The sequence below is a fragment of the Equus asinus genome, chromosome 3, assembly GCF_041296235.1.
Source record: "Equus asinus isolate D_3611 breed Donkey chromosome 3, EquAss-T2T_v2, whole genome shotgun sequence".
Lineage (NCBI taxonomy): Eukaryota > Metazoa > Chordata > Mammalia > Perissodactyla > Equidae > Equus > Equus asinus.
In genome coordinates this window covers 92258343-92283581 of record NC_091792.1, presented here as the reverse complement: position 1 = coordinate 92283581, position 25239 = coordinate 92258343, and the positions used below count along the sequence as shown (strand labels likewise).

Genomic DNA, 25239 nt, shown 5'->3' with positions numbered 1-25239 from the left:
CAGACAGTTTAGTTCCAGAAACTCCATACCTATGGTGTTTACTGGTTCTATTTTTCCTATCTAGGTGAACCTGGAAGGTGAATTCAGTTCTATCACTCATAAGATGTGTAACATTGGAGAAGTTACTTAACTTTTCTGTGCCTCAGTTTCTCCTCCTTTAAGTTGGAAGGATAATAGTGACTACCTCACAGGGTCATTGTGAGGATTATATGACTAAATACATATGGAGCCCTTAAAAGAGTGCTTGGCACTGCTACTCTGTTGTTGCTGCTGTTATTTATGTTGTTATCAAATGCATCAAAAGTGTTATTTCTGGGCCTAGGTTTTGCATCCCTAATCAACCCTATTGTGTCTAAAGGATTTGCATGTTGAGCCTCCTCAATGTTTTATGGCCAGGCCTCAACAAACTATTATAAATCATAAATCTCCAAATGGCCCCAAACTTTAGGCAAAGAACCTTTGTGAGGATTAGACTTTTGTTTGATGCCTTCCACGCCAGATCTCATTAACTCCGCCCACTGGAGGGTGTATTTTCATTAGGGAAAGGACTGAATAATAGAATACTCTAAATTTAACCCGGTAGAAAATTCATTAAAACCCTACATGTTACGTGTTACTCAAGTAAACGCGACTTAGTTCTTGTCCTCTTGGAATTCACAATTTTGTAGGGGAGCTTAACACCGTGTGATAAGGGCCATTAGTGGTTTGAGAAGGAGATCAAAGGGAAAGGTGCATTTGGGTGGAACGTTCCAGGCCAAGATGACAGTGTGAGCAAATGTGTGGAGATTTTGAAAATTCTTTACACGTTTGAGAGTGTTGTAGAGTCTAGTGCAGCAAGCTAGAGCATGGCATAAACAGCGGAAGATGCATCCAGAAAGGTAAGTTGGATATTGAATGACGTTTAACTTTCATATTTTTAGGAGTACATATGCTATTACCATTACTAGGAAAAAGCCCTAGGAATTACTTCGATGAATAGGTAACAATATTCTAAATTAGCCTCATAATTTTAAGGAGATGAATATTTCTAAAATATTTGGGGTTAGTAGATTATCTTAAATTTCTAAAATATTTCCCATGAATTGTCTTGTATATTACTAATATGCTTAGATACTCTATTTTAACCAAGAAACTGTATATTATCAAGATTAACAATCCAATGCTATTATTCTAAATTACCCTAAGGCTTTGCTCATTACACGCTCAACGGATGATCACCGATTTACTCCTTTTCTTTTCTTTTTTTTTTAAGATTTTTTTTTTTATTTTTTCCTTTTTCTCCCCAAAGCCCCCCGGTACATAGTTATATATTCTTAGTTGTGGGTCCTTCTAGTTGTGGCATGTGGGATGCCGCCTCAGCATGGTTTGATGAGCAGTGCCATGTCTCCGCCCAGGATTCGAATTTACGAAACACTGGGCCGGCTGCAGCGGAGCGCACGAACCTAACCACTCGGCCATGGGGCCGGCCCCCGATTTACTCTTTTTCTTGATCTCACTGGAATTCTAACATTTGTCATGATATTGTCTGGAGCATCATTTCCCAAACTATGTTTTATATAGGGAGTAACGTATGGTCAAATTAATTTTGGAAACATCAGATTAAACAAAATTAATGGGCTCTTGATTGTAGGAATTCTCAGGGGCTTTAATATTCTACTATTCATTGTAAAACTCCAGAAGGAGATAGCGTAAATAGTAGTTTTAAAAATCACATGACAAATATGTACTCAGTGGACCACCTAGTGCCATCTTGAGGAAGGCCATTGTTCTGTGGATGGGTAAAACTACTCGGCACCATCCAGGTTATCACTGGTGCAGGTCAAAGGGCAGCGCAGCAGATGCACAGCTGGCACCCATGTGCGTAGCTGAATGGGGACAATGAATCCCTTTCATTGGAAACCCTCCTTTATGACGGCTTGCAGAACAATAATTAATTTTATTATAGCTTGGATTCTTCTTCTAAGCCATTTTTTTTTCAATAAAATAAATACTACCTACAGGTACTTATTTTTATAAAAACCACCTCCTTTATTTCCAGGTGTTTCTGAGCTTGGCAATTATATGTTTCTCTTAGTCACAAAAGTTCGTGACTACTAGGAAATTGGAAGGTACTTTCTGCCTTCAGCCATGTACCTCTAAGCTCCAAAAATACTCTGAGCCTTATTTTCTTCTCTAAGAAAAAAATGTAAAGTGTTCAACTTGAGGTGGTGAAGGGTGAAGGTGTTATGAAGAAGATATTTCCAAAGCCGGTGGAATGTTAGATTTGGGAAGCTTTTAAAAATACTGAGCCTGAAGCCTCATGAAAGACCTCCTAAATCAGAACGCACAGGCAAAGGGCTTGACATGTTTATCTTTAAAAAGCTTCTCAGGTGACTACAGTGCAATTGGCTGGCGGATTGGCAGAGCGCAGCGCCCAGCGTAGATTTGTGAAAACTTGACACCTTTGTCCCATGACCTCCCTGAAATTCAGGTTTATGTGGCATTTAAATCAGATTTACTTAGAGTGTTTCAAATTGTTATTCTTTTGAAAATAATATAATGACATTCCAAAAAGTATCTCTGATTTTTCTCTCTCTCCGTATGGGTTATCTGACCGCATGATATACTGAAGTTTCCTCAGAGTTTTGGTGAATTACATTTTTCATACTTTATACTCCTTTAGAGCTCATCAAGTCTCATGGTTTCAACGACCACCCATATGCAAATAATGTCTTTCCCGAATTTCAGATTTCTATGTCCAATTCCCACTAGACTTCTCCACTTGGATGTCCCACTGACGTGTCAAACACAGCTTGCAGGCCTGTCACGCAGTGCCACTCCTCATTCTGTGCATTCTCTCTCTCAGTTGGCGGCATTGCCATCTACCTAGTTATCCACATCTGAATCATAGGAGCCATTATTTTGTTCTTCCCTAAATTTCATCTTCTACATTCCAGCCAATATCAAGTCCTGATGATTTTCCCTCCTCAGTATTCATTGTAGCTCTACCTTGTTCTGCCTTGCTTGGTCCCCAGGTTCCAAAATCTAGAATTCAGGCAAGTAACAGCTGTTAGAATACTCTTTTTGAACAACACTTGAATACTAATTTTTTATAACATTATAAAATGTTCATGAATGTTCATGAAAAAAATACTTGTTGAGAGATAGAAACAACTGATTGACAATTGAACTTGTGAACCACAACCCACTTGAAAATTGAATACCATCTCTATTAGTAATTAACTCCTCAAATCAATAAATATTTTTTATTTTATTGTAAATATTGCTACTTGAAAAAAATGGTTATAATCAGAGTAGGATGAAGAGGTAGAGAGGCCTTTCTATGGGTGTTCTGATGTAAGTTCCAGATTTTTTCAAGATCTTTAGAAGTTTATGCTCTTGCAAAACGTATCATTTCATTAGAGCATTTCTGTCTTGCTTTTTTGTTGCTGTTCTTTTTTCCGATGTATTGTGTGTTTCCTGGATTAAATGACTGGTTTCTTTGTTGTTGTGGTGCTTGGATTGAGTTCTAGTTATTGGATGTTAGAATTCACTGTGTGCAGTAAGTAATGAAAATTTCCTCATCAAATGTTCATTATCTACTGTATGCCTGGGGACAGGGCAGAGGACCGACTGCAAAGGGGCGTGATGAAACTTCTCAGAGCGATGAAAACATTATGTCTAGATTGTGGAGATGGCTCCAGGACAGTATGCATTTGTCAAAATTCATCCAACTGCACTTTCCTGTGAGTTATACCTTAATAAACTTGACATTTAAAAAAGCTGCAGGTGCAATAAACTGTGCCTTGCAATTGGGCCTCTCCCCTGGGCGAGGCCTGATGCCCACGAGAGGGAAAATGAAGCACAAAGGTGTGGGGCTGCTAAAAGCATAGTGATGGAGTGTGGACTGAGTGGTGGGGTGTGGACCACTGGAGACCGTGGCACAGGCTGACTGCCCCGGACCTCGGATCTGAGATCTGGCAGCTCGGGTCGTTAGTGCCAAGGCTCCATGGGTGAGGGCCTGAGGCATGCGCCTCCCCTGCCCCCAGCGGAGGTGGCAGGAGGCGAGTTCTGACCCCATGGGGTGGACGGTGCACCGTGGACGGTGCAGCCGAAAGCCCACCGCTCCCTTAGGCCCCCGTGCTCTGCAGGGCTCGGGACGGACACGCCCGAGCCCCCTCTTGCTTTTTAAAGATATTTTAATAGAAATGTGCTGGAGTAGGTCAGCCATGTTTTGGTTGGTCGGGGTTTATAAATAGATTGAAAAGAGGAAGAAATGAGGGGCAGGGAGAGAAAGATTCTTTGAAGAGAACATATTTATATCTGAAAAAGGCAAGAGCGTCAATGTGAGAATCAGGGTTGTAATCAACTAACAAAGCACCTAGGTGGCGGGAAAGAAACGTGGTGCAGACTGTTCCCTAAGAACAGTGGTCTGGTCGTTTCGGGCAGAGGGGAGAAGTGCATTGGATACAGAGCACAGCAGGTTTTGCCTATTTTTAAATACTTTTTTTTTTTTTTTGGTGTACGCTAACCAGGCGTTTGTAATTAAACAGGAATGCCTATATTGCTTGGAGGGAAAGCCTATATACAGCAGGATTCTGTGTATATATATTTTTAATTCTATTCATATTATATTACTGAAGAGCAATTTTTATGGAAAGACTATAAAAGAATGTATAAATTGAAGCTTAACACAATGTAACCGCTGAAGCAAGACAGACTTGAAGAGAGTAAAGCTGAATGATATTTTTGATTCTTCGAAGGGTTTAAGATTGCCAGCAAACCATGAGAAGCTAGGAGAAAGGAATGGAACCGCTTTTCCTTCACATTCCTCAGAAGGAACCAACCCTGCAGACACCTTGATCTTGGACTTCAAGCCTCCAGAACTGTGAGAAAATAAATTTCTGTTCTTTAAGCCCCTCACTTTGGGGTGGTTTTATCTGGCAGCCCTAGCAAACACAGTAGGGCTGTGGGAAAATAGAGAGTAAGGGATGTAAGGAATCCTGAACAAGGGTCCACCTCACACCACTCTGCTTATAGGGAATCCGGGAGGTCACAAATTATATTCTTGACCATCCCCACCCCCTGCTAGCAAACACTGATTCTTGATCCTCTCCCTCTGCCCCCAGCCCTTGGTAGACATCATCACAATCACTCCCATCAAACTGTACTGAATGATTTATTTCTGTCTCCATTTATCTCACCAGACCAGGAGCATCTCAGCATAAGGACTCTCTCATTCTCCTTTGTTTCTTCATTTCTTGTACAAATTCTGGCATATGAAAAGTGCTCAATAAACACTCATTAAATAAATGAATGGAGAATGTGCAGAATTTAATGAGAATTTAATATTTGTAAGCTTTCTGTGGTTTTATAATTAATATAATTCAGTATAGATTAAATCTATAGTTCATGATGAAACAGGCGTCAGCAGCCGCCTCCCAGGTGAGCACACCCGCTCACGGTGGGACAGACTCCCAAGTCAGTGCAGGCTGGCTCTCTCTGAGTCTTTTGCCTGTTGTATGAGGCTTGTACCTGTTTCCCCATCTGAAAGCCAGGGATAATAATAGCCCTGCCTACCTCACAGGGTCGTTGTGAGAGTTAAATGGGCTAACATGTAACAAAGGCTTCTAATAGTGCCTGGCTTAGAGTCAGCACTCAAAGAATGCCAACTCTTATTTTCGTAGTGAAAACTCACTTGAGAAGACTTCTAAAGTCATTCAATAATTTATTGAATGTCTACTATGTGCCTGAGTCACTGAGGATAAAATCAGGGTGCAGGTTTGTTCTCACCACTCACTGAGCTGACAACCTAACAGAGAAAGCAGAGGGTAATGAATAATCACAAAATAAACAAACAGTTTACTTGTTACCATTGCTGTGAACGAGAGGTACCTAGTACTTGCAGACCAATAATGGAGGATTTAACTGGTTGGCAGAGTCCGGGATAAGGAGCTGAGAGCAGAGGTATGAGTAGAAATTGGGCAGTGAAGATGTGAAGAACAGTATTCCAGATGGAAAGAGCGTAGGCCCAAAGGCCCTGAGGCTGTAGGGGCTTTGTGGGTTTAACGAAGGGAAAGGAGGCCAGTGTGGCTGGGGTGAAGGAAGGGAGAGAGCATGGCTTAAGATGAGGTTGGGTGAAAACACAGCAGCCAGTTTACATAGACCTTTGTCACCTTGTTAATCATTTGACACAGGGGAACCTGTGAGGGGTGTTGGGTGAGTTGTAAAGAGTGACGTGATCAGAGTTTCATTTTGAAAATCATTTGGGGGACCGGCCCTGTGGCCGAGTGGTTAAGTTCGTGCGCTCCACTGCGGCAGCCCAGGGTTTCGCTGGTTTGGATCCTGGGCGCGGACATGGCATGGCTCGTCAGGCCACATTGAGGCGGCGTCCCACATGCCACAACTAGAAGGACCTGCAACTAAGATATACAACCATGTACCAGGAGGATTTGGGGAGATAAAGCAGAAAAAAAATTTGGGGTTTCAGTGTAGAGAATGATGAAGTGGGCACTGAGTGACTGTGGATAGACCACTCCAGAGGGAGATATGATGGTAACTTCGGCTCAAGTGGTCATAGTAGAAATGGAGAGAAGCGATGGATTGAACATAGGTGGTGACAGAGAGGGGGCTGTCAATGACCAGGAGCAGATTGTTGGCATGCACTGTGGTCAGAGAGGGTCCTACTCATCGAGGCAGGACACACTGAAGAGAGCTCAGGGGAAGATTATGAGTATGATTTTAAATATATTGAGCGTTAGGTGCCTTTGAGGCATCCATGTGAAAATGTCTGGTGGTCTGTTGAGTATATGGAGTCACAGTGCAGGGAAGAGTTATGTAAACATGAGCATTATGTAATCAAGCATCTGTTGCCCTGAGGGAAAGATGTAAGGGAGTGAGGATTTTGTGGCTTGACAATACCTCTTGGAATGCAGAGCTGGTCCCTGGGAAAGAGATGGACCAAATGGCCTAATGTGTCATACTTTCTTCCTTTACAATTTCTATTTTGAGCCCCCAATCCACTGGGTGGCCCAAACTTAACCACAGTCAGTCAGAGACCTAGAAATTTCTTCAGAGCTGTGTCTAAATGGGGGGCTTGAGTGGTGCCAGGTCCCTTGTGGGGAGGCATATGATCCTCAAGGTCATCTGTCTACATAATTATCCACTGACACACTGCTGCTCTGTAGTCCTCAGTCATCAGTGTACCAGGTGGCAATGAGATGTCCCCCATGCTGTGCATACAATCCCTTCAGGTATAGCAACTCTCTTTGTTTCTTCCTCATCCCACTTGAGAGACAAGAATTATTCTGCTGCTTCTGTCATCACCTGCAGCACAGGAATCTAAGTCTCTCTTTGGCTCAGTGGACCCAGACTCAACATGCAGCTCTTCCCTCTTGTCACCTCATCAGGATTCTACTATGGAAAACAGGTGGCATTTGCCCTCTGCTCTCAGGTACCTCAAATTTCTGGAGTCTTCTCACCTCACCAGGGCTCTAACCCAGGAAGTGGGAAACAGAGTTTCTCACTCAGTCTCTCCAAAGCCTCTCAAGGATCCTGTCATCTCTTAGGGTCTCTAACCCATAAAATGGAGGGGAACAAAGCTCAACTTTCTGTTTCCCGCCCACAATTTCATTCTCCTTGGTTCAACTCCAGTTCTCTTCCCTCCATGCAGCTTGTAGAATAGTCTTCAAACTTGCCTTTATATTTACACCAGAATTACTCTTGTTTCTCCTTAGGGTTTTGGCTTTTGAAAATCAAATCAGGGAAGATTTCTTCTTTGCTTCTACCTTATGTGTTCCTTTCTTTAAGGATACAGGTTCAGAAGATCTTGGCTTCTCAAACAGAAGTAAAAGAGGAGAAATATGAAAAGGAAGACCAATATTTAAAAAATATCTTCATGCCACAGACATGAAAGCCCCCTTTCTTCTCTACTAGATGATTTTATAATCAGATTAAATTGCATATGTTATAATGAAAAATATGTTGCATAATTAATCATATGACCAGAAAGAGACTACATTTACATATCATTATGATGCTTTTGTTATTTGCATAAATATTGCTATGGGCTGAATTATGTCCCCTCAAAAAATGATATGTTGAAGCCCTAATCCCCAGTGTGATGGTTTTCAGAGATGTGGCCTTTGGAAGGAAACTAGGTTTAGATGAGTCATGAAGATGGGGCTGTCATGATGGGACTCATGCCCTTAGAGGAAGAGACATTGGAGAGCTTACTTCCTTTCTCTCTCTCTTAACCTGCGTGCACAGAGCAAAGGCTGTGTGAAGAAATGGCGAGAAGGTGGCCATCTGCAACCCAAGGAGAGAGCCGTCACTACACACTGACCCTGCTGGTACCTGGATCCTAAACATCCAGTCTCCAGAGCTGTGCGAAATAAATTCCTGTTGGTTAAGCCACCCAGTCTATGGTATTTTGTTATGGCAGCCTGAGCTGGCTGAAACAAAGCTCAACTGGTATGAAGGTCCATTGCATATGATATTTTCCTTCTAAACTGAATTTAATCAGAATCCTATGAAGCAAAACTAACTGAAACTGTAAAATTCCCTAAAATTAGTGATGTTAAAATCATTCTGTTTCCTTGTCCAGCAAGATCCACAAGATAAGATGTTACTCCAGTTATATTTTATAATACATTTGTTTTCAGTTTCCAAGAGCCACCAAGAACTGCTTATTGGCTTTAGCATTAATATGGGAGGTGAGATTTTTGTGTGTATAAATTATAGATATATATTTTTAAGTTAATTTTTATTGAGTTTATGATCGTTTACAATCTTGTGAAATTTCAGTTGTACATTATTGTTTGTCAGTCGTGTTGTAGGTGCACCCCTTCATTCATTTTGTCCACCCTCCATCCCCCCTTTCCCTTGGTAGCCACTAAACTGTTCTCTTTGTCTACATGTTTAAATTCCTCATGTGAGTGGAGTCATACAGAGATTGTCCTTCTCTATCTGGCTTATTTCACTTAATATAATTCCCTCAAGGTCCATCTGTGTTGTTGTGAATGGGACAATTTTGTCATTTTTTATGGCTGAGTAGTATTCCATTGTATATATATACCATATCTTAGCCAATCATCAGTTGATGGGCACTTAGGTTGCTTCCACATCTTGGCTATTGTAAATAATGCTGCAACGGACATAGGGGTGCATGGGACTTTTGGAATTGCTGATTTCAAGTTCTTTGGATAGATACCCAGTAGTGGGATGGCTGGGTCATAAGTTATTTCTATTTTTAATTTTTTGAGAACTCTCCATACTGTTTTCCATACTGGCTGTACCAGTTTGCATTCCCACCAGCAGTGTATGAGGGATCCTTTTTCTCCACAACCTCTCCAACATTTGTTACTTTTTGTTTTGGTTGTTTTTGCCATTCTAACAGGTGTAAGGTGATATCTTAGTGTAGTTTTGATTTGCATTTCCCTGATGATCAGTGATGATGAACATCTTTTCATGTGCCTGTTGGCCATAATATGGGAGGTGAGTTTTTAATGTAATATAGCAGAATTAAAAGAATCACCACATATTTGTTATGTTGTTGGAAGAAGAATAAACATTCCAGGGAAAAAGAAAAGTTAGATTGAATTTTCATGATGTCAAGAAAGATTTGCTCTTTGTTCCATCTACTCTAATGAAAAATAAATTTCTCTAAGTATATAAAGAAAAACAAATCAATAGTTTTAAGATGGTAAAAGTATGGCTGGACCACACGGATGTTTTCTGTTTGAGGAGTATCTCTTGTGAAGTTGCACTTCAGAGCTTGGGATGTGATTAGCTGTTAACATGTGAAACTCAGTTAAATGTGTTTTAGTTAATCATAAGGGTACACAATGAAGATATCTGCAGGAAAGAAGGTTAAGAGAATAATATAAAAATTAGAATGTAGACTAATTTCTTTGGAATCCTTTCATTTGATTAGTTTTGATAATCCATTACAATGCTCACTGTTCAATGCTCTGATGCTAAACTTCAGTGGATAACTATTTGCCTTTCAATATCACCATGTGTTAGTAGGTGAAAATGAATTTGCTTTATGAAAAGAGGGCACAAAAGATATGCAAGTGTTTTCTATCATCTATACTATTTTTTTCCAAAATAAATAAACTTTAATATAAAGTAGGTGGGAACTGATATTCTAGGAGTCTATAAATTTTTTCTTAGAACTAGCAAGAGATGCTAAGTAACATATCCTTAATTATTTGATTTTGTGAAAGAATTCAATACAGATGAAGACAAATTTACAAAATTCCCTTAACAGTTATTTGAACAAAAAACTCTCAGATTCTTAATTAATTTAGAATTTGCATTCTTTAGTACATTTACATTCTTCTTTCAAATATCTTTGAGTGATTTTTCTAAAATTCTTCTTAACTTTCAAACATCTTTTGAAATAAGGCTACGGACCTAATCTCTAGGTCAATATCACGTCATTGCTCTAATCTATATCAGGAAGAGCCGTGATGCCTTAAAAATAATTAAGCTCTAGCCAAAAAACCCAGTACCCAACTATGAAAAAAAACCCATATTTAACATTGGCTAACTCAGATCACAGACATGTTTAGCTCTTGGTTTTAAGGCTTGTTACCTCCTCCTTTTATTAGGTCTAATATATATCTTTTTTAGCCAAGAAGAAAGACCGTGTTTTGATTTTTTTTTAAGTCAGAAATAAGTTCCCATGAAGAGAAGATAACTCATCAACTTTGTGGCATTTTGTGGAAAAGAAACTGTGGGCTACTCAAACCTTCTCTTGAATCTCTGGGCAGCCACAAAGCCAGTCTTGGCGAACAGATAGAACATACGTTTCAAAGTTTGCCAAATAAAGACAGCTGCTGCCTGGGGTTTTATAGGGCACCGTGGCTGTATTTCCAAAGCAATAAAAACCAAAAATCAGTCTAATCTGAGCCTGATGACAGTGGCTGTCAGATTCAAAGATGTGATTGGCATATTCTTTCTTTCAGTGCACTTAACTATAACTTCCAATTATTTCATTTTGGCTTTCTTATTAATATTTTTATCCCTATAACCAGAATATAGACATGAAACCATGTCTGTCTAGTTCAATGGTTTATTTCCAGTATTAGCAGAGTACGGGGCACATGACAAATAGGCCGGTAACTCTATGCTCTGTTTTTATCCTCCCCTTATTGGACTGCCATTTTATAGAGTGCTTCAAGAAATTAAAGTACAAGGAACTTCAAATTTGAACCTACTGACAAGAAATCAACATTTTCCCCTTCTCAGCCAAAAATCATCCCAAAGACACAAAGTGAACAGAAGACGGTATCGCAAGGGAGGAAATTGGGAGAAGATAACACAGTAAGAGAACTAACTCATGATAGGATCCACTTGCTACAGATATCAGAAAAAAGCCCTGCATATTTTATAATTTGCAAAATTGTGGCGAACACCTTCAAGTGCAAAAACAATATCCCTTGTTTGCAAGGATGTAGGAGGCAGAGGTGGGCTATAGCTGGAAACTGGAGGCTCCATCTACTTTACTTGATGCCAGAAGCAGAGCAAGTATGGCAGAAGGAAATGTCACGTGGAAAAGCCGTGTTTCCAAGAAGCAGTGTTTCTTTATGGCAGGAGGAAGAATGCAGGATATGAATTGTGAAGGAGAAACTACTGCCTGTCTCAACTGTTTGGGAAATAGTAAAGACACGTAAACTCTCTCACAAATCCCTAGATCATAAGAAAAATCTCAAATATCCCGGAACAAGGCTCTGGCATCTACCTCTTCCATAACTTCTTTCGAAGAGCTGGTTCAGAAAACTAACAAACAAACAAAAACCTTTAATAATGAATAATTGAGAAGGATTAGTACAGAATCTATTCTGTAGATCTGAGTCTGAGTCTAAGGTCATCCTTCTTGATAACAAAATTACATGTCAGAAGATAATGTAGCAATAAGTACAAAATTCTTAAGGAAAGAAAATATATCCAAAGAGTTCATACATAGCCAAACTGTATTTCATGTATAAAGAAAAGAGATAAGCTGTTTTAAAAATACAAAAACGCAAGAAACACACATTCTTCAAGAAGGAGTTCCTTAAGGTCTTGAAGAAGTCATATATCACCAACTACAGCCAACCTAAAGATAACTGAGAACATGAAAGCAAAAAAGGGGTCAATATCTTTTAAATATATTCATGCCATAGAGGAGAGAACATTTGTCTGGGGGACCAAATGCTGCTTTCCTGTTCTTGCAAGTATCCCCAGTCTCTCCAAGTGATTCCTCAAATTAGCACTCTTCCCTGGCTTGGGCTTCCTAAAATGGGAGGATGTGAGTATGAAACTGTTGGCAGCCAACTGTTGAGAGCTTGTCTTCAATGGGAGAAAATGAAGCCAAACTACAGAGGAAAGCAGAGCCGAGAAATGGAAGCCTCATTATTAGGAAAGAGCACTGTTAGCAGAGTTGGAACTCCTGGTTTCATTTTTAGTCACTGTTCTAGGCACTAGGGATACACTGTTGAAGGGGTGAGGCAGAAATCGACGTGTATACAAATGTGTGTGTGCGTGCATGCATGCGTTATAGTATCAGGCGGTAATAAATGCCATGAAGGAAAATAAACAGTGTATGTGGGGGTGGGGGTGGTTTTTGAAGAATGACCGAATAATGCTGCAATGAACATAAGGGTGCACATACCTTTCTGAATTAGTGTTTTCATGTTATTTGGGTAAATACCTAGAAGTGGAATAGCTGGATCATATGGTAGTTCTATTTTTAATTTTTTGAGGAATCTCCATACTGTTTTCCATGAGGGTTCCCTTTCTCCATCTCCTCTCCAACACTTGTTATTTCTTGTCTTTTTAATAAGAGCCATTCTGATGGGCATGGGGGTTTTATTTGCATTTCCCACGTGGAATATAAACAAACAAACAAATACAGGAAAATTGATGGTTACCAAAGGAGAAGGGGGGAGAGTAAATGGGGTAAAGAGACACACGTACGGTGATGGATAGAAACTAGACCTTTGGTAGTAAACACAGTGTAGTCTATACAGAAGCAAAATATAAAGATGTACACCTGAAATTTATATAATATTATAAACCAATGTTACTTCAAATAAAAAAATAAATACATGAAAAGAATGACTGAGATAAAGGCATGATCCTTCATAGGATGATCAGGAAAAGCTTTTCTGATAGAGTGAACAGACACCCGAAGGAAATGATTGCTCAAGTCAGAAAGACATGGACGGAAATGCACTGAAAGCAAGAGAACAGTAGCAATGAGTCCAAAGCGGGAGCATGTCTGACATTTTCGAGGAATGGCAAGAAGGCAGTGTGACTGTGACAGTGAGTGCACAGACAGTGATAGAGGAGGTTGGAGAGGAAGTAGAGAGCCAAATTACTTAGAGCACTGTAGGTTATCGTAATGACTAAATTGCTCTGTAAGAAGAGTGAGAAGCCATTTGGAGGATTTTAGACAGAGGACTGACATGTTCCGGCATTTTTTCAATCTATCTATCAGAGAGTGTAAATCTATCCTTTTTAAAGTATAAAAAGGCTTCAGTGGGAAGTTTTCTTCCTATCCCTAAACCCCCTCTGCCTACTCCCACGAGAAGCCACTGTTAATAGCTTCTTGTGAACTGTCGCAGAGCTTCTTTATGAATCTGCGAGTATATGCAAAACGTTATTGTTATTTTTATCCTTCTTTTTTTACACAAATGGTAGCATACTACGCAAGACTATTCCATCTCACGCTTTCTTATTGAAAACAATGTATCTTGTTACATGTGTAAGATAACTTGAAAATCTCCATATCAGCACACAGAGAGTTAGAGGTGAGTTATTCAGCTAGTATCCTACTGATGGGCATTCGCAAATGGTGCTGCCATGACTAGACTTGTACGCACATCATTCCAAAAGTGTACACGTATATCTGCAAGATAAACTCACAGAAGTGAGATTCCTTAGTCAAAGGGCATATTCATCTGTGATTTTGCTAGGTTCTACCCCTTCACAGAAGTTGTAAGAATGTAGATTTCCACCAACAATGAATGAAGTTGACTATGATCTCACAGCCCCCCATACCCCAAAATGCTGTTTTAATGATAACAGCTTTTACTCCGTACCAGGAGCTGCTTGCAAGCATGCTATATAAGTTTACCCATTTAATCCTTAAAATACCCACATTATGAGGTAAGTATAATTATGATTCCCATTTAACAAGTGAGGAAATGAAGGGACAGAGTAGTCAAGAAAAGTGTTCAAAGTCTGTCTACTTAGAACTCAGACCCGTGCAGTCTGGCTCCAGACACAGGCTTCTAGCCAGTATTCCATAGAGACACTTTAATTAAATTTTACTCTTTTGCCAATATGAGAGGTGAAAATAGTACCTGTTTGCTTTTTTTGTTCTCTTATGAGCGAGGGACAGCATCTGTTTATAGGGTTAAGAGTCAAATTATAATTCACTTTTCTCTGAACTTATCATTCATATCATTTACCAATGTTGTGATATGACTTTTTCTTATTAATTTATGGAAGCTATTTATAATGGAGACATCAGCCCTTTGTCTATGATATGAGTGATGTGAGTAGCAAATATTTCCCACAATTTGTCCCTTATTTTTCAATTCACTAAGTATATTTTTCCCCATGCATAAGTATTTGATTTGTATATCATCAATATGGGGTCAAAGAGAGGTTTTTTGAGATAGTATGGGAGAAACTGTAGGCTTATGTACTTTTGGGAATGATTCAATAGAGCTGGAAATTTTTAAATTAGGAGACAGGTAAGGATTGCTGGGGTGGTGCCTTGAGCAGGTAAGAGCAAGTGGGTCTTAGTGCACAGTAGACAGGATCACAGAAAGTTCATCTATAGTGACATATGGAACAAAAGAGCACATGGGTACACCTGCTAGTATATGGGCTGGGGGGTGATGGAAGTCTGTGCCAGCTTTCTTCTAGATGCTTCATTTTTTCTTAGTGAATTAGCAAAGCAGGTCATCAGCTGAGAGTGTGGCTCAAGGAGAGGAAGACATGAGGCAGTAGCTAGTAGAGAGACAGAATGAATGGACTAGAAACATAGTATGACTGGCAGGCAGCATCAGCAGCCCCCTTGAAATCCACAGTCAGAATGATAAAGCAAGAGCAATCAGTGTGATTTTTCTCCGGGCCTGTCTAGTTGAAAAGATGTAGGACAGACTAGGCAGAAAGGTGGATTTAATCCGAGTTGGGGTTTCATATAGCAAATTCAACCAGGTGAGAGGGGGCAAGTATATATACAATGTGTTGATTAAAATGACGGGCCATGGGATTTAAGCTGTGTAGGGAGGAACAGTGTAAAGGCAGATTTAAAGGATTGTTGAGATTGGGGTATTGGGGAAAATGAGCTGGAAATCTAAGGGATGGTCAAAGAGTGGGATGCATGAAATAAACTATGGAGGAACTGCAGGTATTGAAAATGAAAAATAGGAAGTTCTGGGAATGACCGTGGAAGTGTCTGAGGTAGGACATAGGACAAAAATCTTTGGGGATTTTTTCTCCAAGCCTCTTTAGAAAGGGAAAGGCAAATCAAAGAGGACAAATGACACTACATGAAACATCAACAAAAATTTGGCATACAGAAAGCAAATGGATCAGAGGGTAAAAAAATGGAATATAGAACAATCAGTACACACACACAAAAACAAATAATGAGAAAAGACATATGACTTATGAGAGGCGTACCTAAAACATACGGAATACCAAAATGTTGGAAGTAAAGGTTGAAAAATATATATAATGCCAACCTAATCCAGGAAGAAATCTGCTAAAGTTGTACTAATATCAGACAAAGTAGACTATAAGCTGAAAATTATTGCTAGAGATAGAGAAGGACATTTTGTAATAATAAAAAGACCAGCTTATCAGAAAGATGCAACAATTCTAAATTTGTATGGACCCAGTAACTTAACCTGAAATAATACAAATTTTAAAATCACAGACCTTAGAAATAAATGAATTCATATTCTTAGATTTTAACACAATTCTCTCAGTAACTGATAGAAGAAATGGACAAAAACAACACAGATTTAGAATATTTGAATAGCAGGCTTAACAAACTTGGCCTAATTGACAAATACATAAAATATTGCACCCAATAACTCTAAAAAATATGATCTTATCAAGTGCCTATGGCTCATTTATCAAAATTAACCAAATGTGGAAACAAAGCAATTCTCAATAAATTTCAAAGGATTGAAATCAGAGAACAATTGCTGATCATGATGGAAGTTAGCTAGAAATAAAAACAAAAAGAAAACTTAAAAATATCCATATGTTTGAAAACTAAGCAATATACTTCTAAATAATCCATCAGTAAAAGAAAAAATCATAATAAAAATCAGAAAAATTGTGAAATGCAAAATGATGAAAATACTATTTATCAGAACTTGTGAAATACAGCTAGAGCTGTGCTTAGAGAAAAAATTATAGCCTTAAATACATATTGAAGAAAACAAGAAAGGCTGAAAATTAATGACCTAATCTTCCATCTCAAGAAGGTGGAAAATAGAGATAAAATTGAATCTAAAGGAAATAGAAGCAAGGAAATAATAAAGATAAGAACAAAAATCAATTAAATAGAAAGCAAACATAAGGTACAAATGATCAACAACCAAAAGTTTGTTCTTTATATTAAATTACAAAGCTGACTTGTTGCTCTAGGAGAGTCTCTTAAACTTGATAAATATTTAAAATGCTGATTCTTTAATTCAAAACAGCAGTACGGGTTTAATTATCTTCACAATTTCGATACTTACTGTTAAATTTCCCCAAGTTTAAGGTATGCATACTCACTAAGAAAACAATTATGCCACTCCAAATAATTTTGAGTGTTTTTTTCTATGAAAATATTGTTAGTCTTCTTTCTCAGCGTGCTGGTTTGTTGTCTGGTTTTTAAGCACCAGTGATATCAGTCAGGAGGCCACTAGATCCTTGTTGAGACACTGATGGGACATGATGAACCCTTTTATAGTTGCTATATCAGTGATCCAAACACAAAGGAAAAGTTGGGTACATACCTGTTCCCTCAGCTTTAAATGATTTCATTCCCAATTTTCAAGTAAAGTTAGTCTGTGACCATCATTCAGAGGCCACACACTTAACTGAACTTTGTGTTTCATTGGCTCTTAAGATATGTGAAATATCTTCCTATCCACTGGCTAAAAATCATTAACAGAATTCTTAATTGTTTCTTTTTTTCTTGACTTGTTGGAGCACACAACGCTTAATAATATTAGAAAATCTGACTAGATTCTGCAAATCTCAAGGCCGTGTCTGAATCTCTTCCCAGCATCCTGCTCCTAGGAATTTGTTCAACGTGAGGAACTGGAATGCTTGTGTGTATCACATAACTGTATTTTATTCTCTTTGTAACGTGCCATATTTCCAGCAGGTCAGGACCCATATTTTTTAGTCCTTTCTCCTACAGGACAGCAATGACTAAAAAGAATGAAACCATTGGGTGGTCGCTCAAGCACTGACCTCAGAACTAGTCTCAGAAGTTGGGTGTCCACACCATGAAAAAATAAACACACTCCATCATTGTTGACACTAATTGTGTCCTTCACTTGTGTCTTCTCAGAAGAAAAGTCAAGAATGAAATTGCCATGAAGAACAAGCTTCTTCTCACAGCTGGGGATGGCCTCTTCAGTAAAGGGTTGAAGTCCCGTTCTAGCCTGGCGTGGGTTAAGTACATACAGCCAACGCCTGTGCTATTCCTAGTGTGTAGAGAAGGAAGGCGAGAAAATCTCCTGGGACAGCGAGCATCCATGACTATGCAGCAAACCTGCTGGCAAAAGGGAAGAGAAAGTAGAATGTGCAAAAATAGGCAAGAGGAAACTCAATGACATTACTCAGAATTTTCTTTTATGACGCATGATTATCTATGGTTTGTCATCACTTAGCATGGTTTTATATACTACCAGATTTGTGAATTATTAACTTTTTGAACACTTAGTCAGAGTTGGACTATTGATTAGTAAAATGTGGTATTGGTCAGTCATGAGCAGAGAAGGTCTGCGTGAAAGGGCCCATTAAACTCTCACACATGCTCTTATATCAGCTTCACTAGGAACAAAGTTGATGTTTAGACTTCCATATACCCAAGCTGAGCAGTCACACAGGGCCTCATGCTTAGAAGGTCCTTGTCCTTAGAAGTCCCTGGACTTGGTTTAATGCTCTGCTGTCCCTGTCTTGAAATTCTTAATGATTATTGAACAAATGCGTTCGCATTTTCCTTGGTAGTGGATTCTACAAATTACAAAGGTTGTCCTGCATACACCATCCGTTACCTTCTATGTCTGAGCTTCTTTTCCTCAGGTGAGGAAGAGGGATGCTATTTAGTGAGTAGCTCCTCAAAAGCCTAATACATTACGTAATATGAAGAGGGAGATTTTTTTAATAACAAAAGGCACAATTTGTGGAATTGCATGATTGTACCATGTCATATAGACATTAAATTGAACTATTAGCAGAACAAGGAAAATGTGGTAAAAATATGATTATAGTTAATGGCTTTAATATGCTACTCTAGAACAGGATGGTTACTACAGCCAAAAACGTTAAACAAAGACATAGAGAAACTGAGATTTACATTTGTCTATCTGCCTATGGAACATGTACCAGAACCAGTTGTGTACTTAGCCACAAAAAAATGTTAAAACCCAAAACCTTGAGGATTTTATAGCTTATATTTGATTAGGGCAATCCAATAAAATTAGGAATAAATAATAGAGCAGGCTCCCACCAAAAATTGAGATAAATTGAATAATTAAATGGAGAAAAAGAATAATACAAATCTTACAGGAAAACTAAGGAAACTTAATATTAGTCTACAGATGATGGAGTCCTTATTTACTAGAAACTGAGAAAGAAAAAAACACACATTTTTAATAAAAATGAACAAACAATGGATTCGGAGAAAATGATGACAGCACAGATTAAGACAAAGTGTTGGTAGCTACAATAAAAATGGACCAGTAAAAGACATGCAACAGGAAAATAGGCAAGAAATATGTATATTAAGCAATAGTAAACCCAAATATCCCCCGAATATGAAAAGATGCTCCAATTTAGTGAAGTACAGATGAAAGTAATAATGAATATTATTGCACACCTACAAAGATGTAATGAGAGGGGTTCTCTTAGAACTGCTGATGGAAATGTGCATTGTTACTGCTTTTCTGAAAAGCAATCTGGAAACATCTGTTGAAATTTTAAAAATAATGTATATTATTTGATTCAATACCACTCCTGGGAATCTATCTCATAAATCAAGCCTGGAGCACATAATGACATGTGTATAAGGAAATCTACTGTAGCTTCATGAATAGTGGGTGGAGAAAAAAAAAAATGGAAACATAGCTGGTGACCATTAATTGTGTTGTAAATTATTCCAGATTCACACCATGTGATATTTATTAAAAAGAATAAATCAGACCTAAACAATTGACTTGAAGTGACATCTATAAGGTATTAATTGTTGAGTAAAATGTATAAGATGGGTATTCATTTTATAATAATTTTTGTAAAAGAAAAATGATATGAAGGGGCCGGCCCAATGGCATAGCGGTTAAGTTCGTGCACTCCACTTTGGTGACCTGGGGTTCGTGGGTTTGGATCCCGGGTCCAGACCTATACACTACTCGTCAAGCCATGCTGCAGCAGCACCCCACGTACAAAATAGAGGAAGATTGGCACAGATGTTAGCTTAGGGCCAATCTTCCTCACCAAGAAAAAATATATATATACACATATATATATATATATATATATATGAGAAAAACTTATGTGTACTATATGGTAGATAAATGTCTGTATATGACTCTATGAGCATAGTGAAGACGTGGAAAAATACATACTAAATTTTTATGAATGAGAAAACAATATATGTGGGAGAAGGGGGAGTAGGTTATGAGTGTGAGGGAAGTAGAAAAGGAGAACCAAAAATGCAAAGAAAAAAGAGACTGTACTTAAAGTAACCAGTATCTATACTACGACCTCCGTTATGCATTAAAGTAAAATTATTCCCATCTATAACAAATAAAAATTAAAAAAAAAATAGAAGACCAGAGCCTACTGCCCACATGCAGGTCTTCCAAGAGAAATTCCAGCTGAAGGCAGAACATGGCATTACATCCACCTGGGAACAACCCCAGCTCCTGGTCCCAGCCCCAGCCTCGTTTCTGTCTCATTTCCTTTTTCTGAGTTTTTAGTTCCAACATAAGCTCGTTTGAATTTCCACACATACGTAAGAGACGGGAGCACTTCCAGGAAGGTGGAAATAGTAAGAATTCAAAAAAGCCCAGAAGTGCTTAAAGGTATGAAGTTTCCTTTTGGGGTGATGACAGTGTTTTGGAACTACATGGAGGTGATAGTTGCACAATATTGTGAATGCACTAAATGCCATTAAATTGTACAACTTAAAATCGTTAGTTTTGCCCAAAGTAAAATTTACCTCAATAAAAAAAAAGCATGAAGAATGATATGGGCAAATATATTCCGGCGTGCCATTTCTGAACTTAGCTCAAGAGTCATAGCCACTTGGAAGCTTATGCTAGACATGCGTAGATAGTGTGAGATGATCTATTTTAATTATATATCTTAGGTTACCTTTGAAATCTAGTTCCTGAATCTTCCAAAGTTATAGCTCACCTTCACGGGCATAAAGTGTAGTCTAGCGACTAAAAATACATAATCATCTCTGCAATGTTTCCGTATTCAGCTGGTAGGTCCTCAACATCCCGGGATACTGCGTCGTTCTGGGATATAAACTCCTCCCTCATCATTTTCTGAAAAGCCATGCCATAGCACAATTGCCCTAAACCCAGAAGAAGCTCTCCTGATCTTTGGGTCCTCTAGTTCAAGACTCGTGTCCTGGCGCTCCTGGCGATCAGATATCCCAAAAGACCTATGGAAATAAGGACAGACTTCCGAGGTATGTGTGTGTGGGGGTATGTGTGTGTATGAGAGAGAGAGAGAGAGAGAGAGAGAAATTGAGAGAGAGAGAGAAAGAGCTCATACCCATGGCCACTGATGCTTGCTCAAAATGACCACATTCCTACTATACTAGGGAATAAACTCTGCACAGCAGCTGTGGAAATTTATGCTCAGAATTGACATCTTCCATCTATATAAATTCCTCAGCTATCTTATGTCAGACCAGAGTCCATATCTTTATTTATAAACTCTTTTGTACCCACTGGATTAAAATTCAATGTCCTCAGCTCACCATTCTTAAACCAATAGCCAGACAAAAAGGACAATTGTCTCTCAGAATAGTATCCTCAACGCTACTCACCTCCAAGCCCATTGGATAGTGTTCCCTTCTACTACTGCATTAACTTAAGATAAATCCATCTACTCCTACACAAACACTACAATTGCCATCATGATTCTTCCTGGCTCCCACTCGACCCCATTGTCTCAAACACAGACGATTTCCCTCGGAAATTCTTTGTTACACATCAACTTACTAGCAACCTTTTCAGCAAGAAAAAGTAGCTTGTGTGAGCTAATTATAAGGGAAATTCTAGTGAAAATGGAAGACTAAATACCATTTATTGACCCAACACCTCCAATGCCTATCCTTGAACTTTTCTCTTTTTCCTAATATTTTTGTCCCTTTGAGCTTCCTAATACAGTTTTTATTTCGTTAGTTAAAATCCTCTCTTTCCTTACCTTTAATGCTCCTGCTGCCATCTGCTTTCACCATATTCATTCTACATTCTGTCAGTCCTAGATCCGATTTTACTATCTGGCTTTTCCATTCTCATATCTGGGTTTTGAATGCTTCTGGAAAAAGTAACCCAAAAGCGTAGACTGGTGTTGTTACAACTCATGAGTCTATGTCAGGCACATGTTCAGTGTTGGAACTGGAGTTGGTTCTTGACAAACAAGGTACATCCAAGCTGAGGTTAAGGAAGAGCAGAAGCCAAGAATCTTGCAGAGGAAGCTAGTTTGCAGAGAGGAAAATAGAACAGACAAGAGAAGAGAGATCACACGGAAAGAGAGATGTAGACAGAATCAGAGAGACAGGGAGGCTGCCTCTGACATTCCAGTTTCTCTGTGTTGCTCTATAGCTCTCTCTTTTTGAGGTAACTTGAGAAAATTTGTGTTCCTTGAAAACAAATAATGCCTTACAAAATATGGACCTACCTTTCCAGACACTTTCATTTCTGTACCTGCCAGACTGACCGTGCCCAAGTTCACCCTGCTGGGCAATATGGCTTCCACTGGCCACCACTTTCTCAACTAACTCACGCATTTACACTGTGATTTAATTTTTAAAATATGTCTACTTAGGATTTTATCTCTAGATTGCAAGTTCCAGATGGTATCCTTCATTTCTTTTTCTGTCCTTTAATGTTTAGCCTATAATTCTGTGACCATACCCATAGTAAATGATCTCTAGATACTTGTTGAGTGAATAAACAAATGAATAAATGACTTGTTCTTTATTATTCTTCAGAAAGATGATAATACCAAGAAGCTCTAGAGTCTTTGGGCATTCAGAAAGGATAAGAAATGAAAGGGGGGGCTGGCTCCACAGCTGAGTGGTTAAGTTCGTGCGCTCCGCTTCCGCAACCCAGCGTTTTGCCAGTTCAGATCCTGGGCACGGACATGGCACTGCTCATCAAGCCATGCTGAGGTGGCGTCCCACATAGCACAGCTAGAAGGACTTGCAACTAGAATATACAACTATGTACTGGGGGGATTTGGGGAGAAGAAGAAGAAAAAAAGATTGGCAACTAATGTTAGCTCAGGGCCAATCTTTAAAAAAAAAAAGCAAGTTGTCTTAGACTTAGGAAAAAAGCAATGAAAGAAGGAGAAGGCCAAATGAAGGAAATACTGGCTGTGTTTCCAGCGAGATTCAAAGGAGGACCAGGAGAAAGGGACAACCGAATGAGCCACTCCTGAGGTCAAAACACAAGGCAAGCAGGAGGGGTCTTCCAGCACCCCAGGTCTCCTCCTTCAACCTCCCCTTCTGCCCTGCCGTTGACATTTGGAGGGTACCAAAATAAAATCGAGCGGAAATATCTAATTATATTTACATTTTAAAGACAGGGGAAAATACATTAGCAGAGCTGAACATTGTTTTACCAGTAACCATACTACCTGCAATCCAAAAGACATCACATTAGTTAATTTTGTTTTGTTTGCTTTGCTTATTTCTGGAGCTGTGGTTTCTCTTTAGAATAGCTGCAGGGTGGAAACATGTGAATACTTCTGAGTTATTAAAACGGCCACCACAGTCTTCACATTCAAGCATGGCAAATATAAAAGGTGACTCCTATTTCACCAAGCTATGAAAATAATATTTGAGGGAGAAAATAAGAGGAAAGAAGCCTCTACATACTTGCAAGAAATGCCCAAAATTGATCCAACCCTCTGCTCTTCAAAGTGTGGACATCTGAAGAGAAACATCATGGGGCCACACCTTCATTTGGCTAAATATATGGTTTTAAGACACTAAGCTACTCATTTACAGGTTTCTGCTTAAATTTTCAACCACATTTTAAGCGCAAAACTTTGTGGTTCCTCAGTTAACAAGATGCCACCGAAGAAAACATTGCTACACAGGGTGCAGCTCTTGAGATCCTTGGAAACGTCAGAATGTAGCGCCCCCTCCACCTCAGCGTGACCCTTTGGGTTTGGAAGGCACTGGTTTGCTAATGGTTGGTTTCAGGCTGCAGTGTCCCACAAACTGTTTTGTTCTTTTTCTATGGTCTGTGAATGATATGCCTCAAGGGAATGGTGGCTGATATTTTTTTCATTTTCCTCCCTAATTTTCTCACTAAAATGTTTAATTAGTGAAAAGGCAACATATTTATAGACATAATAAAACAGTAGAGGGAAGACTTTTAAATATATGCATAACATGTTATATTTAGACATATACACACACACCTATATTTAAAGGATACTTTGAATTCACACACATGATTTAAAAAACTGTACTGTTAGGTTTCCCTAGGATATGAGGAAAGTGATCTGGCGTATAGACAACAAATTCTTTGAGACGTTCCAAGATAAAAGGAATAAATGTATGCAAAAATTATAAAAGGAATGTTATGTTTAAGTAATTTAAGATTCAAGAAGTGAAACATATTGAAGGCTCACGATAGCACTCTATGTGCACTATCTTATTTCTCGTTAGGACTTTAAAATGGGTATCACGATCCTCATATTAAAAATATGAAAACTGAGGCTAAGAGAACCTAAAATGACTTTTAATTCCAATGAAAGATGTATGAACAGTTATGCCAACAATTTCTAGATTTGCTATTTGCTCTTAAACATTATTTAAAAGTGACAATACAGTGAAAATCAGTGACAGTATTTTGAATGACAAGACTAGTGCTCTCTAGTCCATTTTGGTTCCCCAAATCCTTAATAGAAATTCCCAAATCAGGAGCTAATGGAGGCTCCTGGAATCAGAAAAGAAAGGTCCTGGAATCAGGAGAACAAAGGAAAAGGTAGTGTATTCCATAGGGTTATAGAACTATGAAAATTAACTATAACAAGTGTACGAGAAAAATTGTTTTATAGAGTCATTCAGTAAATTGTGTTGTAGATAAAAATAATTAAACACAAAAGTTAATTTAAATTGAGAATAATATTGTATTTTACTACATTTAAGACAAGATTCCGCTTAGCAGGTGCTATCTATAAGAATTGGCCACCTAAATAAGTGAAAATGTAAGTTACTTGGGACCAATAATTCTTGGTTACACCTGCAATACTCTATACATTTTCCATGCTGTCAAAAGTTCAAATAAGAAATGAAATCTCCATTCCCACACAAACTTGCAGCAGATATATTTTCAAAGCAGCATTTTTTGGACCTCAATGCAAGTATAAAAAAGTTTTCAAATTTCAAAATTCATGTAACAACAAAAAAAAATTCATTTAAGTGATGCAATTGAGGAACTTCCATCTAATTGAAAGTGATTAATCTGTGATGTAATGACAGGATAAAAAGCAAATATGAAGAGACAAATCTAATAGAATTCTACAAATGCTTCCAAGTGATGAATATGCTCGATTAAAGTCACATGCTTGTGGAATGGCATCAGTATTTGACAGGACCTATCTGTGTGAAAGGCCATTTTCAAAGATGAAATATGTAAAATCACATTTCATTAACAGATGTCCCTTTGCAATCAATTTCAAAGATGGAGAACACTAATGTTGTACATTTTACAACATCTAAGGGAGAGATGTGTAATTTTTATTTCAGGAAAGAAAAATCCA

The 25239-nt window shown here is 38.6% G+C and overlaps 1 long non-coding RNA gene across 2 annotated transcripts; it reads left to right on the top strand.

The window, feature by feature from the left end:
* The first annotated feature begins 4883 nt into the window (after nt 1-4883).
* Nucleotides 4884-8969, top strand: LOC123284372 (uncharacterized). 2 transcript variants are annotated; one of them, XR_011502473.1, is made up of 3 exons: nt 4884-5946; nt 7273-7432; nt 8248-8969. It is a non-coding gene; the product is annotated as an uncharacterized lncRNA (long non-coding RNA). The 2 variants fall into 2 exon arrangements; XR_006525236.2 differs by having other exon boundaries at nt 4891-5946; nt 7312-7432.
* Nucleotides 8970-25239: the final 16270 nt, after the last annotated feature.